At 39.6% G+C, this 14,497-nt stretch overlaps 1 protein-coding gene across 4 annotated transcripts in view; it reads left to right on the forward strand.

Moving 5' to 3' along the window:
- The window catches only part of celf4 (CUGBP, Elav-like family member 4), a 90,393-nt gene that overhangs the window by 25,781 nt on the left and 50,115 nt on the right, over positions 1-14,497 (forward strand). The window lies entirely within an intron of this gene.

Consider the following 14,497-nt stretch of genomic DNA (forward strand, 5'->3'; position numbering starts at 1 on the left):
GATGATGTTTTCTTGCCGCATATCTCAAAAAGATAGCCCTCAAAAAGCGCCAACTCTTCTTTTTTGGCTTGCATTTTCAATCTCGTTCCCTCGCTTCTCATACTCTTCCTTCCTTTCCCTCTCCATCTCTCTCTCTTTCTTTCTGGAAGAGCCTTGTACCCAAGGGCAAGAACTACACAGCACCACATTAGAGCTGGCCTATTTATAGTGTCTTTTAGTGTCTCTGAGCATGTGTGTGTGTGTGTGTGTGTGTGTGTGTGTGTGTGTGTGTGTGTGTGTGTGTGTGTGTGTGTGTGTGTGTGTGTGTGCGATCGTGCTGTATGAATGTCTGCAGGCACGTGTGTGTCTGTGTGTATGTGAATGTATTACTATGTCACTCCTTTTTAGGTTCAGTACAAACTTGCTGTCCCACTCTAACATCGTGTGTGTGTGCGTGCGTGCGTGCGTGTGTGTGTGTGTGCGCGTGTGCGTGCGCGCGTGTGTTTTGAAGTTTCTCCGTAAGCTCTTGCTCAGCTCGGTTTGGTGTGTTCTGTTTTAATGACGCCTCCAGGGAGAATGACAGTTGCCGTGGCGAACGGAATGCCTTTGATGCGAGTGATTATGACATCATAGATGTTGAATGCAAGGGGAGTCACTTTGCTGTAGTTCCACTTCCTTTCTCTTAGTGCAAAAGAATATTCACTCTGTAAAAGCGCGCACACAGCCATACACGTTTCGTTCATCCGCCCCCATCCCGCCATGAGCGTGTAAGTCATCATGTTAGATGTTGACTGTAATAAGAAAAACCCTTGATCGTCTTATTATGAGCACATCTATTTGCACGAAATGCAAACGCAGCAGCAGCAAATGAATTCAATCGAAGGCTCTGCCTATCACAAACGTTTCATAAGAATACTAATTACCCAGAGGAACATTTTATCGCTCGGTTTGCTCATTCAGAGCTCGGGAGACTTAATAGAGTTCTTGGTCTTCTTTGTCTCGGATGTTTCTCCTATACGTCCTTAATAGATGTAAAAAGGTGTAAATGAGACATATAGTATGAGTAAAAGTGTGAAATGAATGTGGATAATACAGCTGAGATCATTTGAATTTGGGAGAATTTAATGAGAAATGTTTGAGCTCATGTTGAGATCCGGTAACACTTTATAATAAGAATACAGTAATAAAGTATTTACAATTTATTATAGTTAATTAATAGTTTATAAACTGTAGTTAATACATTATTAGAGTATACAAACAGTGAGTTCTTCGTTCATTGTCACTGTAATTAACGAATTATAATTTTTTAATTAGCTCATAAATAAAGAGATAGATAATGCTAACCACTTATTAACCATAATTAGTTCTCACTTTTGATTAGGTCACGGAATATTGGAAAATATCATTAATTAAGTGCTTTAAACCGACCTTTATTAGACATGAATTACATTAGTATTAAGAGTTCCTTAAAAAATAACAATGCTGTCAATAGGAAATACAAATACGCATTATGTCGCGTTGTTAAAATAAATCAGGTAGGTTTAGGGGATAGAATATATAGTTTGTACATTCTTGTAGAATAATTCAATCGTGGCCACTTGGAAAATGAGGAACACATTTTTATTGTGAATAATAAATGCTGAAGTAAACAAAGAAAGAGAGACCGAGAGAGAAAGAAGAATAAATAAGTCTGAAGTGATGAAAAAGTCATTGGAACCTTTTATGTGTTTTATCTGCAGGAGAATCTTGAGCCATCCTCCATCTCTTTTCCTTTCTTTCTCTTTGTCCCCCTTCTCGGCCTTTATGCAGTAATCTCTCTCATTTTTCCACTTCACTTGACAGCTTGATGGTTTTTAGGAAAGTGGTTTTTATGTTAGAAAAGTTCTGTCAAGTGCAAGAAGGCCTCCCAAGTTCAAGTCTGGAAGAGATAGAAAGAGCCCAAAAAAAAGGGCTGTTCTTGGACCTCCAAATGAATGATGAAAAACACATTTGCGCCTGTTAGCTTAAAGCCTGACTCTCTGTGACAGTTTCTTTTGTTTTGTGCGGGATCCACTCTGACTAAACCGGCACAAAGCATTTATATTGTGCTTATCGAGCATTTCTGCCATATTTGACATCACAATATTGCAGCTATAAAGAAATGCAGGACAGAATATAGTGTTTATAGGTGTAATTTGGTTTAAGGTGTATTACCTACTGCTATGATACAGAAAATCAGCCGTTTGTACCTTATATGTTTTCTGGGTTATTACATATAGGTATATTATCATTTGTCATATTTTCTGGGCTATATTCTACACTTTTATATTTTGCATAATGTTATTTAACGGTCTTAATTTAGTTTTATAGAAGCAATTTTGCACCCTTTCTGACCTTTACAAATATACTAGCTTTTTTTGGTAAGACTTTTATTTGTAAATGACTCCGGATTGGTTGATGAAGTTGCTGATAACTAAATAGCCATTTATAAGTAAACACGGGTGATCATATGTTAATGTGCTATGATTGTTTTGAATAACATTTTGCACATATCGGAACTGAAGCTTAAAGTGTAACTTCACAGGTTTTCAACCTTCTTTGTATTGTGCAGTGCCGTTAGTACCGTATATGTAAATAAACAGTGTTTACTCGTTCTTCATGCTACCTGGTCCGAGAAATTCACATTTATTTGTCAGCAAAAGTCCTTTTTACAGCTCCGGGGCTTTCGTGAAAACTACAGATTATACTTCGCCATTTTTGTATCTCCGCCCACAGACTGACAGAGGGTTATTAACAGAACAGTTATTAGAAGTATGTATCGCTGAAAATTGTATCGTACATTGTCTACTCTTTAAACAGAATTGTGGTAAAAATAGAACACTATGCACTGTAAAAAGTTATTGTTGGTTTAACGTAAAAAAGTAAATTACCTGGTTGCCTTAAAATTTTGAGTTCGTTGAAATTAAAAATTTGAGTTAATACAATGAAGGAGATTGGTTTAATTAACATACACTCAAAATGTTATGATATTTGAACCACATTAATCTAAGTTGATTTGACAAAAGATAAAAAGTTGTGATGACAAATCATGAAAATAATTTTTTGCAGTGTGGCAACAGCTTTCTTACGCGTACGTGACGGCATTTTGCTTCGGTGGGTTGGGTGGTTTCTTTCAGTTTTTCCCCTCTGTTTGCCCTAAAACACTGTGTGCGTAGTCATCCGGTTTGAAATATTGACTACAAACATTTCAAACTGGATGATTTTCCATTTTCAAAAAGATTTTCCGTCTCGGCGTTCTCTCCGTATTTACGATTATTTGCCGCCTTAAGCCACTGGCTGCAACTTGCTGGAAACCAAAAATAACTCCCTCCTACTAAACAGTATTGCACCCAGGAACAATAAAAGTCCACACTATTGTAACTAAAAGTTTGCTAAGAAGTATTTTCTACTAAAGCAAGGCGGTATTTGATGGTAAGCATATCCATAGCAGACTGGCGGGCGTGGCCTTGGACTTGCATTATGGGTGTTAAAAAAAATTAAGTTATGGACCTTTTTAAAAAATGTAATTTATGACAGTTTCTGTGATATTTGTGGCATGTTAAACTGTCATCTTAATATATTTTAAAATATTAAATTGAAATACTTGATTCCTGTGATGGCAACATTTTGTAATATACAACATGTGAAACCTTGTGAGTTTTATTCTGTAGTAAACACTATTTTAAAAGACGGCAGATTACGAAGCTATAATATTGTGTTTCACACATTTAGATTATAAAAGGGGGAGATTTTTTTTCAGTCAGGCCATGCTCTCATGCGCACTGTATTTATTAAAATCTCTTCCGGCCTCTCTCTCGTACTACAGTATGATGCCTCAGAAGCACTCTATTGATTCTGGCACTGGGCCTCATCAGCAGGAGGGTGTGTGTACACACCCACGGCCGCTCTCTCGCTCACGTTTAAATACACACACACGCACGAGTACAAACGGGGCAGCTATTACTCACTGGAACGCACACAAATGCAAAATGTTCACAAATACGCATTCATGTGGATGAATATTCATGTAAAACATATTTGCAGGAGACTCAAGCTGCAATGCTCGTTGTGGCAAGGCTTCACAGATACACCATGCTTATGTTCAAAATGGAATACTACTAGTATCTGTGCATAGTATATGCTATAATTTTAAAATAACCTTTAAAACAGATACATCGTTGTCAAATTAACATGCATGTTTAATTCAGCAAGCACCATCCAGTTATTATCTTAGAAATAAATCCAGTTATTTTGCATTTTTAATCCCATTTTGTCGATCAAATTATAAAATCAAAAGCGATCTCAGTTGATATATGTTACAAAGTTCGACGAACATTCAACGTAAGTTTAGTAACGGAATTAACAAACAAAACGAAAGTATGCGTCAGCCCCTCAAGGACAACTGCAGCTTATAAACATAATAAAACACAACAATAATGTCCCAAGCCTGGCACTCTCTCTCGTCTTCCACTGTCATCTCTCCTCCTTTTATCCTTCCGGAGCTCCTCCATGGGACTCGAGACTGATGTGTCGCGCCGGTCTTTAACAATCGCTATCACGGCTCTCGGCCCTGCCCTTCTCCTCACCACAACATTGTTCTTGTTCATTTGTCAGAATGCTGTAAAATGTCAAGTCGATCGCATTGCATTATGGGATTCAGTATTTCACACAGTGCGCTCTGGTTGCACGTTCTGGCAAATGTTGCATCATTCGGATACTCGCACACACAGAAGACTGGCACAGAATGCACTGTATACACACTATGCTATTTTCTTTCAGAAATAGTTAGTGTGCCATTCTGAACATACCCAAAGATAAACCTAACTCACCTCCCACGTACACACACATATATCGAGACAAAAAAAATGCACACACCCACTCAAAAATTTATATTTTAAAGCACATTTATACTCTCAAACACATAAATGGACTGTCCATTGACCAATACATGCTGACAGTCTGGGGATAAGGAAGCACAACGTGGATCAATGCATCATTTTGTAACTCATAAAGGTGTACACACACACACACCTACAGCAGCTCTGATCTCTGATATGAGCCTGTGCCGTGCCTCCAGGAACAGAGATGAAATGGGAAAAGAGGAGGGGTGAAAGAGAGGATTGAAACACATGAGGGGATGGAAGAAAGAAAGAAGGACAGAATTAGGCTCTTTGCTCTGATTTCTGTTCATTTACTTACTCTCTCTCTCTCCTCTCCTCTCTCTCTCTGTCTCCCTCTCTCTCTCTCTCTCTCTCTCTCTCTCTCTCTCTCTCTCTCTCTCTCTCTCTCTCTCTCTCTCTCTCTCTCTCTCTCTCTCTCTCGATTGTGTGTGATATGCTACGGACCCAGAAATCCATACCATTGACCAACCGCGCGACCTACTTTTGTGGCAGCTCTTTCAATAAGTCTGCCGACTGGTCAATATTGACCTGATCCCCAAGAGAGGTCCGGGGGAAAAGGGAGTGTGAAGACCTTTGAATGTGTTGTGTTTTAAACTAAAGTAATTGCTGTATTCATTTACATAAACGTGCTGTGTTAATCTTACATACAAGTAAAAGATTAAAATATTAAAGATAGTAATAATAATATTATAGTAGAGTAATTATAAAATAATGTAAATAACTAAATTAAATTAATAAATAACTAAAAATGAAGTGTGGGAATGATGTCAATACATTCCATTTATTTATGATGTTACAATTTAATTTTCAAATAAATGCGTTTTTTAAATCTTATTAAATTCATCAAAGAATCCTAAAAAAAAAGATGTATCACCGTTTCCTCAAAAAATCAATAATTAAGATCGAATTGATCGAATATGGTGGAATTTCACAATTCCAAATATCATTATGGCCTTCATTTTCTTAATGCAAAATGTATTTTCTGTTAGTGATTTTGGGGTGAAATGTCTTCTGAATTGACCTCGTTCTTGGAAGAGAACGTTACTCAGAATCACCTGCGAGTTCACAGTCCTTACGTAATCCCTCACGGCTCACAGTGATTAAACCTGCGAAAGCGTTGCTGAGAGAGACGTTTTGACAGATACTCGTCTGTCGTCGTGAAAAATAGATGCTCTTCTTCTCAACTTGTAGAGCTCGCTGCCTCCACTGTGGGGGCCCGCTGCACTGATTACAACATTATGTAATGCGGAAGAGACGCTCTATATCGAGAATTCAGTGTGAAAAATGCTTGTGACAGCACAGTGGCCCAGGAAGGAGGGTGGAAAAAAATACAAATTTCCTTTTGCAGCCGATGTCGTGCTGACTTCGTCTAAACACTGCGCGGGCGCCCGGAGCGGATGAGACAATAGGTACGTTGACATATCCACTCATAATAGCCTCGTCGAGCAGACAGCAGTTGCGTGTGGTGATTTGTTGCTGGTTAATGCGACCGTGCTGTGGTCGGAGCCATATGCCGGCGGAATAATAAACTTTACAGCGGAGGACATTTGTCCGATGTGATTGGTTTTATTGAAGGACGCATTTTCACAAATCTTATTGGAGCCCCCGGTGGCGCAACAGTTTGGTAGCCGGGGCAAGCGGACACAACAACAACAGCGACGCGGGAATAAAAACACAATTGCAGGCCACGACTTGGCTGCCTTTTAATTATTGATGGCCACTTCGGCTCTGCATTGGGCCGTAATTGCATTACAGGTCACTTCTCAATAGCAATCTGTGAAAGTTGTGGTGATGTGTGCTGGGAGACGATCGATAGGTGCTGTCCAGGGTGCTGGATTCAGACACACGCTCTCTCTCTCTCTCTCTCTCTCTCTCTCTCTCTCTCTCTCTCTCTCTCACTCATTCTATTTTCTGCTGTCTGTTTCTCACCTGTTTTCTCACTGTTCAGGTTCCCTCTGTGGTGGCCTTTATTCTTGGAGCTGTTAGTCAATTGGAAATCTTTATCTTTTCAGGAGTCAAAGAATTCTCTGAATTTTACACTGCTGTATGTGGGCAGTGAATATCATACAGCATTTAAACATATTTTTTGATGCAAAAGTGAGCTACTGTTTAAACAAAATCATTTATTTTTGCCTATTAATTACTTATTATTTACATAGTTAGCCATTTATTATGACAGGACTAGTTTTAACTGAGGAGGCTAATTATTTTGACTTTATTTCTGCCTAAATTGATTTATATATTATAATTTTAATTATTTTTATAATGACACAACCTCTGCATTTCATCCGAGTAGCAATGTCTTTGATTGCGAAATATTATTTTTGCACGCCAATTCTCATTTATTTTCACCTTTGATTGCCATTACTAGAGCACAATTTATTTTCGCATTCATTATGGATTTCTTGTTTACTTTTCTGCGTAAAATCAAACTAAACAGCTAAAAGTTTGAATACTGCTGGCGTCTCTCCTGTAAAAAAAAAAAACCTAATCTGATCACAGACTGCTTAGAATGGCCACTGTAGTAAACCCCATTTGATGTGCATCCGCACGTACATATTGAGTGTTTTACAATGGCTTTTTTACGACGACTGAAACTTTGTATTCAAAGCATTAATAGTGTTTATTGCCTCTTTAGATTAATCGCTTGTTGTATTCCTCAATTGTAAGTCGTCTTGATTAAAAGCGTCTGATGAATGAATGTAAATGTTATATATGTTTCTGGTTGTGTATATATTTTTGGAGTTTCTCCAATGAATGAATGAACTATTAATGGTTAACACAGGCATACTCAGCATGAGTCAATCGACGCTCATTTCCTTTCTCCTCTATCACTGTTATTTCACCTGCCGTTGCTCCCCAGTTCTTTCTCATCGCTTCCGTCCACACTTCATTTCTTTTGCTGTCTGTCACACATTTGCTGTGTCATCCTGTCCCTTTCTTCCTGTTCTCCTGCTGTACTTTGTGTCTCTCTCTCTCTCTCTCTCTCTCTCTCTCTCTCTCTCAGGGCGGAGAGTTGAGGAGACAGTAGATTTTGCATGCTCTAAATACACTCACTACGTGTGGGTCTCAGTGTGTGTTTCGCTATGTTGTCATCCAGGGATGGGCGGCAGGAGGAAGCAGTGTTTGTTAAATCATGATTTCGTGGCCACACAAGAGGAGGGGTGAAGGGATCGTGGCTTGGAGAGATCAGGCCAGAGTGTGTCCAGGCAGCTTGGCAGACATCTAAGCCTCCTGCTCTATTTGTTCTTCCCTCCATCCATGTTTCCTTTGTCCCTCCATCCATTTCTCCTGGCTCTTAGCTTATTCTGTTTCTTTATATTGTCCTCTTTTTCTATGTGGGGTGTCTCTTACTTATTCATTTCAGAGGCAGTACTGTGCCATATTCTTCCCGAGGACTCTGTGTGTGTGTGTGTGTGTGTGTGTGTGTGTGTGTGTGTGTGTGTGTGTGTGTGTGTGTGTGTGTGTGTGTGTGTGTGTGTGTGTGTGTGTGTGTGTGTGTGTGTGTGTGTGTGTGTGTGTGTGTGTGTGTGTGTGTGTGTGTGTGTGTGTGTGTGTGTGTGTGTGTGTGTGTGTGTGTGTGTGTGCTCTTGTTTATGTGATTTATGAGGACACAAATTTGTATAATGACATGCGTATTACACTGGTATTACAACTTAAAGTGGTTTATGAGGACAGTCCTCGTAATTCAAATAGCTTAAAAAACAATGTTTTATTAAAAATGTAAAAATGCAGAATGTTTCCTGGGATGGGTAGGTGCGTGCGTGTGTGTGTGGTGTGTGTAAGAGAGAGATATACGTTTTGTGCTGTTTAATAACGATTTTATTGATTAAGGAAAAAAAAATTATCAAAAGTGACTTCAAAGTAAAGTCTGTTCTTTTGAACTTTCTCTTCATTAAAGAATCCTGAAAATGTATCCCAGTTTCCATAAAAATATTAAGCAGCACAACTATTTAAACATTGATGATAAGACATTTTTCTAATATAGTAAAATAGGCAATGGTTATTTGAAATTGTAATATTTCACAATGTTACTGTTTTTACTTTAAAAGAATATAGACTTTCAAAAATATTTAAAGGAACACTCCGACTTTTTGGGACTTTAGCCTATTCAACTTATTCCCCAGAGTTAGATAAGTCCATACATACCTTTTTCATCTCCGTGCGTGCTATAAGTCTGTTTGACCCACCGCTAGCCTAGCTTAGCACAAAGACTGGATGTAAATGGTTGCAGCTAGCATACTAATCCAAATAAGTGACAAAATAAAGCAAACATTTTCCTATTTACATGTTGTGACTTGTATAGTCACAGAGTGTACAAAAAACAAGTGTCTCATGTGACTTTGTTTTTTGTACACTCTGTGACTATACAAATCACAACATGTAAATAGGAAAATGTTTGCTTTATTTTTATTTGGATTAGTATGCTAGCTGCAACCATTTACATCCAGTCTTTGTGCTAAGCTAGGCTAGCGGTGGGTGCGTCAAACAGACTTATAGCACGCACGGAGATGAAAAAGGTATGTATGGACTTATCTAACTCTGGGGGATAAGGTGAATAGGCTAAAGTCCCAAAAAGTCGGAGTGTTCCTTTAAAAACGTAATTTATGTAATTACATTTATAATCAAAAAATATAATGATCTGAATCTTTTTACAGACATTTATCTTGACTCATTCCCCATCTTGATTAATATTTTTCGAAATGAATTCTGGGATTGACTTCAAAAGATACAGCAATGCTGTAGAACTTGCCCAGAATTACCGTAAGCATGAAGGCTTAGAAGGCCTTTATTAATAACAGCTTACATGTTGGCAGTGTGCCTATGATGCTTATAAATGATGTCTAGGTAGGCAGCTCACTATGCTTTGGAGCAGAGCACTGATTTCTCACGCATAACTCGTTTGTAATGCGTCTCGTGCTGTTTGATAATGATCTGCACGGAACGTACTGCACAGTTATGAGTTTATAGAAAATTCTAAATATGTTTAAACATCAGTTCGTCGTTTTCTAGTGGTCTCTGGCCTTTAATGTGTAACCCATTCAGCTCTGGTCTGTTTGCGAGTGTGTGCTCTTGATGCTGTGTGTTCAAACTGCCAGACTGTGCTCAATGAGGCTTCTCCTTTGCTCTGACTTCCCGCCGCGAGCGTCCTCTCGGTTAGCCAGTCAGAAGCCTGCATGTGTGCGCGCGCGTTTGTGAGTGGAATCTAGACTTGATGTTTTTATGATTGCGTGCACATATCAGGCAGTGTGTTTTATTGATAACTTATCAATATCGCATGATTCGCATCACGTTCATTTTATAACAATCAGGAGTGTGATATTCAGCTTCTATTCAGCTTCTTCTGTGGAGTTCACCACAAACTAGGTCTCCTCTCCTGCACACTCTTTCACTCTTCACCTTTCCGCATGGCATGACAATGTCTCTCTCACTCAGTCTCTCTCGCTTTTTCTCTCGTCTCGTCACTTACAACCCTTTGCTTACACCCCTCCTCCTATCCGAAAGTGATTTAACAGCTCTGGACGTCAGATGTGTCAACTTCTGTTAACTGTTTCTCTCTCTCTCTCTCTCTCTCTCTCTCTCTCTCTCTCTCTCATTTAACTCCCACACTCTGTGGACACTCGTTTTGATTTGTGAAGTCCAGCCCTCAGCGAAGAGATTTCTCAGGTCCATTATTAGTCGGATCAGCAGCCGAGAGGTGCATTAGCTTAGTGTTGATTAATATGCAGCATTAGCATTTGTGCTAAAAACATCGCTGAGCTACTGCTGCCTTCAAGTCCTCCTGGGAGGTCGTGTAGTCATGATGATGTGGCGTGATGTGCGTTCAAGAGATTCAAGAGATGTGCGGAGTAAACTGGATGAGTTGGGCAATTTTAAATTGCATTCTTTTTCACATCCTGACAAAGACAGAATGCTTTCAGCGCATAATGAAGAGCCAAAAAATCCACTTTGGGGTTTAGCTGATGCTTTGTGTGTGTTGCATCATTCCTCGTGTGCCACGGAAAAAGAGCACAAGTAAATGGGAAGCTGTTTTACATTTATACAGTATTATACATTGAGTAAAGAATTAAAAATGACAAATTGCAATTTTTTATATAAATACATATATATATGAATTAGAAAAATGATACATATATATATACACAGTATATAACAAATTATATTGGTGTGTGTGTGTGTGTGTGTGTGTGTGTGTGTGTGTGTGTGTGTGTGTGTGTGTGTGTGTGTGTGTGTGTGTGTGTGTGTGTGTGTGTGTGTGTGTGTGTGTGTGTGTGTGTGTGTGTGTGTGTGTGTGTGTGTGTGTGTGAAAGAGATATACGTTTTGTGCTGTTTAATAACGATATATAGATTTTATTGATTAAGAATTTTTTTTTAATCAAAAGTACTATATTTTGGGGGGAAATTTGTACCCAGAAGAAGTGAACACAATCTCCAAAAAACATCCATCCTCATTTTTAAACCTGGTATAAAAATCAAGTAAGTAAAGAGATTTCTTCTGATCACTAGCCTGTGAAAATTTGCATATTTTAACATTTTATGATGCCTTGGCAAGTTCCAAGTCGTGAAAATACAGCCCGTCCGACATGACTTGCATCAATCACACAGTAGCCATAACCTTCCCGAACGTCCCCTCTGCCCAAATCTGATAAAGTGTCTCCATGGTCATGTGACCCTAACTCTCCTTCACCATCCATGCCGACCTTACCCACATGTGCCATTCACACTACACCATGTGTCAGTCCTGTAGCTTTATTACCGTCTCTGCAGAGTGAGCTATGAGCGGATTATGGCGTCTTACCCTTCTGAGCCTGGTTCTCTGATTAGACCTGTCCTCCTGTCAGACCCTTAGAACCTGGTTAAGTCCCCTCGGTGCCGGAGGATCATCAGCAGCCTTACACTGCATCAGCACAGCGGCTCAAGGTCACGGCTCCCCGAATCTCAAGCCTTGACCTATTGGCCCTGTGATATGACACATCCCCTGCTGATACTGTACGGCTAAACGCTATTGGCTCCAGCGGAGAAGATAGAGAGAACCACACTCTCAAACTCGACGACACTACCAAAAACTCTGGTGTGCCTTGGCACCTGCAGCAGAGTACTTTATGAATCAATGTCACTCCCAGTGAGAAGAAAATGACTACGTTGCAAAGGAGAAGAGGGCTGGAGTGGAGGCGGAGAGAAAAATCACTTTGATGGATTGGCCCCTCACGGGACAACCTTGTAATGTTTTTGGACAGGAACCCAACTCCGAAAGGCTTTCTTTTTCCGCGTTCGAGTCTGGCCGCAAAAAAAAATTGAAATGCAGAAGCTACAGATGCCGGCTTATGACACGGAACAGAGAAAGTCATTAAGAAGGGTGATTAAAAAGGGAGACCTAGTCCTACCCCACACTGAGGCTTTTGGGTCTTCTAATTGCCTGGTGCCAAATAAATGATGGTCGGAGATGTATGAGATGCCGGCATGCGGCGGAGTCTTGGCACGCTGGCCTCGGCGCAGAATGATGATGCGTGCGACAGCTCCAACAGTGATGGCGCAGACCGATGAGTCACAGAGAGGCATAGCCGCACGGGGGCTCTGACACACAGATGGTGCAACCTGTACATCATTACAGGCCTGGGTACTGCGTGGAAAACGCTAAGGACAGCTGCTAAATTAGACTGACTAATGAATGCAGTGTGGCAGCAAAATGGAGGGAGGGTTTAAAACGAAATTTTGAAAAACGACTGTTAGGGGGAGGCATGGGCTAGTCGTCACACGGGGATGTTGTGGCTAGGGCTGTTTGTCAGTAACGTTAAGATTTTGAGTCAAACGACAATTGGGTTTGCTTGCCTAAAGAGTGGTTTGATATTTATTTTATTATTGTTGCTTAAAAGGCTGATTAATGGCAAGCCCTGCTGTGACAACTTACCCCACACTTACCCTACCGTTGGGGCACGCTGTCATGGAAAGTGACAACGTGTTGAATAAACAGTACTAATGATGATCCGAGATGAAAATTGTGGATTCACTTGGCCGAAAACCGAAACCAAAAATGTAATTTTTTAAATAAAATTATTTATTTTCTATTTTAAATTAGTTTTTTTGTATAATTGTATTAATATTCATATATCGCATATATTTTTGGCCGTAAGAAATTTTTTTTTGAAAAGTTTTGTGTCTGTACAGAACTTTCGAAAATAAAGAGAATGAGAAATATATTTGCCCTTGTCTCCCTTGTAAAAAGAAAAGAAAAGAAAAAGCCAATGATGGTTGGCTATATTGGAGGAAAAAAAACACTTAAAAACCTTTTTATGTAAAGTGTAACATAGAGAAAGTCATTTGTCAAGAATGTATGGGAGCGGTGTCTATGTTTTGCACAGTAATGGACAAAATCATTTGGAGGTCAGATTGAATATGTGCAAAACTGACAATGCACACACACATTTACAAATGCTGTCTCTGCAAACAGAGTGATAAGCAGAGACGCAGATAAAACTGTGTGAATGCTTGTTTGCATACTGCCTCCATCACAAGCATGTTGGCTTAAAACACACACACACACACACACACAGTGATGTGTTCCCCGGTCACAGCAGCCGAGCATGTTCTGCTGACACATTGAACTCATAACAATGACTGAAACAGGATGAGCTGGTAACCACAGAGACACAGAATGTGGGGTGAATTTTCTAAACAGTTGTGCCACTTTTCTGAGTAGTATTGCAATACAAAAACCAAAAAGAGTCTTTGCAAACGGCCCACAGTCCTGTTTAACCTATTTACCATGAGCATTTACATTGTCATTCTTTTCAGAATAAACACATGTCCTTTTTTGTAAATGATGGATGGATGGATGGATGGATGGATGGATGGATGGATGGATGGATGGATGGATGGATGGATGGATACCTCTTTTTATAGATAGACAAATAGATGGATGGAAAGATAGATGATGGAAAGGAAAGAAAGAAAGAAAGAAAGAAAGAAAGAAAGAAAGAAAGAAAGAAAGAAAGAAAGAAAGAAAGAAAGAAAGAAAGAAAGAAAGAAAGAAAGAAAGAAAGAAAGATAAATAATCTAAAACAATGCAGACAGTGCATGCAAATAAATGGCGATATCAATGGGCACAATTCATTTTTAATAATTTTTTGTGTGTGTGTATGTGTGCGCCTGTGCATGCGTGCATGTGTGTGCGTGCGTGTGTGCGTGCGTGCGCGTGTGTGTGTGTGTGTGCGTGCACTAGCACACAATAATAATGACATAGACAGGAATTGTTTCTCTCCAGTATTTCCCAAGTTCTTTTGCTGAGTTCCCCGTTTTATTTTCCCGCTCTCTTCATCTTGTTACATCAGGACTTTAGGGCTCTTTCATTAAAGTTTAAATCTACAACTCTCTATGAAGCCAGTTTTGATGAATTAAACAAGCTCTGCTATCCTGCTATCCAGCCTCCGTTTCATTCTCCGTCGCTTTTGTTGTCTTTCTTTCGCTCAGTCTCTCTCGCTCTCCCATAATCCCTTGCATCTCTCCCCACTCGCCACTGTCTCATTTCCTTGTCTTTCTCTCTTCTTTCCTCTGCTCTTAATTCATCTGTTTGTACTGTCTCATATGGAGGACCCCGACCG

Source organism: Phoxinus phoxinus (assembly GCF_949152265.1).
Source record: "Phoxinus phoxinus genome assembly, chromosome: 17".
NCBI lineage: Eukaryota > Metazoa > Chordata > Actinopteri > Cypriniformes > Leuciscidae > Phoxinus > Phoxinus phoxinus.